Source organism: Centruroides vittatus, unplaced genomic scaffold (genome assembly GCF_030686945.1).
Source record: "Centruroides vittatus isolate TY-2023 unplaced genomic scaffold, ASM3068694v2 contig_254, whole genome shotgun sequence".
NCBI classification, from domain to species: domain Eukaryota; kingdom Metazoa; phylum Arthropoda; class Arachnida; order Scorpiones; family Buthidae; genus Centruroides; species Centruroides vittatus.
The window spans coordinates 41668-43562 of record NW_027121609.1 but is presented as its reverse complement, the minus strand read 5'-3'; the positions used below and the strand labels follow the sequence as shown (position 1 = coordinate 43562).

The window sequence follows — 1895 nt, the reverse complement described above, 5'->3', positions numbered from 1 at the left end:
AATTAATGATAACAATAGAATATAAAAAGACATTAATTTCTGGATTTGAAAATTACAATTCGAATTAAATTCATTATTGGTAGATGATATCAATGCTTTAATCAGAATCCGATTCGAAGTACTTCTTTCCATGAATTTTCAGAATATGTTCGTTCAAAGCTATCTTTGAATAAAAAACTCCGCAACATACACCGCATCGTACGGGAGTGTGAGTTTGAAGGTGCATATTTAAGCTAGAAAGATCAGAAAATCTATCTTCACAGACTTCACAATGAAATTGATTATCGTTTCTATGAACGAGTCTGTGATTATCTAATTCATGTTTCTGTCCAAAACGTTGGTTACAGATATCACATATAAACTGATTTAAACTGGAATGCTTCAGACAATGTTCATCATAATATTTTTTGGTTTTGTACGTTGCATTACATGTAGGACAAGTGTAGCTCACAGTATGAGTTTTCGAATGAGCACGCATCAGCGACTTAGTTCTGAAGCTCTTGTTGCATGTATCACAAACAAATGGTTTCTCACCAGTATGTATTCGAAGATGATTTTCGTAAGATTCTTTTCGGGTAAATGTTTTATTGCATGTTGAACATTCGAATGCTGAACCGGAACCAGTGGAATGACTTTTCATATGACGATTCAAGTTCTCTTTCATTGTGAACGCTTTATCACACAAATCACATTGAAAGGGCTTCTGTCCTGAGTGGATTATTAAATGACGTTTCAAATTGTATGGTCTGGCAAAAGATTTTCCGCACTGTTCGCATACGGTTGACATTTCTGGACACTTGAAAACCTGAAAGTAAAAAAAAAAATGTTTTTATTATACACTTGAACGCTTTAACTGAAAACTAAACAATAGGATATCTTACATAAAATTAAAACAGTGCCATAACTAAGCAGGTGCAATAAAAGGCAAAAGACATAAGGCTGTCAAATGGAATATTAAATTGAAAAGTAAGTGAGGATTACTTTATAATAATTTTTTGTTTACACATACACATACTACAAATAATGACTTTTACTGTATTTTAGTACTTAGACACTACTGTATTTAATAACTACATTTTAGCGATTATTGACATGAATAAAATAAAAATGTTTAATATAAGTAATTTATTTGTCTTCGTATAGAAGTTCTTTAGTGTTTTAATCATAGGAAAGATAAAATTTCCAGTAGTAATATAATAATTTATAACAACTTTTTTATTCATTCTAGGTATTCTTTGACAGTAACAGTAGTTTTTCATTGAAAACACATTTATTACATGCTACTTTACTGTTATAATACTAATTGTTTCAATTTTTGGCTATAATACAAAAAGCTCACTTATAATACTGAAAATACATTAAAAACTAGTTACTTAATATATGTAGTAGTAAATTACAATAGTCGAGACAATTGACCGGCTATCTTAGTTTAGGAAATGTATATATTATTAAATGTTTTTAATTGTTTGATACAATTTCGAATAGTCAATAGAATTACTGAATTTAGTTATGAAATTTCTAGAGTTAACAGAAACTTTTTAACTATTCAATAATAGCGGCTAGAAAATTAAACACGTAAACGACACTCGTACGTTAGTTATTCATTTATTAAAAACATGAAAAAAATAAAATATAAAATCGATATACTAGTAATTAACCTGTTATGATTCAGACGAATAATGCAAGTATTTAATATAAATTCATATACATAATTTGGAATTTTCTCGATTTTTTCCCAACTTTCCAATTTATTTTTCCAATATATTTTATATTTTAATCAAGAACTTCGTATATACTCACCTTTAATAAATGTTGAAAACTTCTGATTTCCGTTGAATTGATTTTACTCCGGTAAAAACGGTGCCAAAGAACATCACTCAATCACTCGAAGTACA

The 1895-nt window shown here is 28.7% G+C and overlaps 1 long non-coding RNA gene across 1 annotated transcript; it reads right to left on the bottom strand.

Moving 5' to 3' along the window:
* Nucleotides 1-256: 256 nt before the first annotated feature.
* LOC136971446 (uncharacterized) lies at nucleotides 257-1895 on the bottom strand. The gene is made up of 2 exons (XR_010880167.1): nucleotides 1801-1895; nucleotides 257-805 (listed from the first exon to the last, which is right to left on the bottom strand). It is a non-coding gene; the product is annotated as an uncharacterized lncRNA (long non-coding RNA).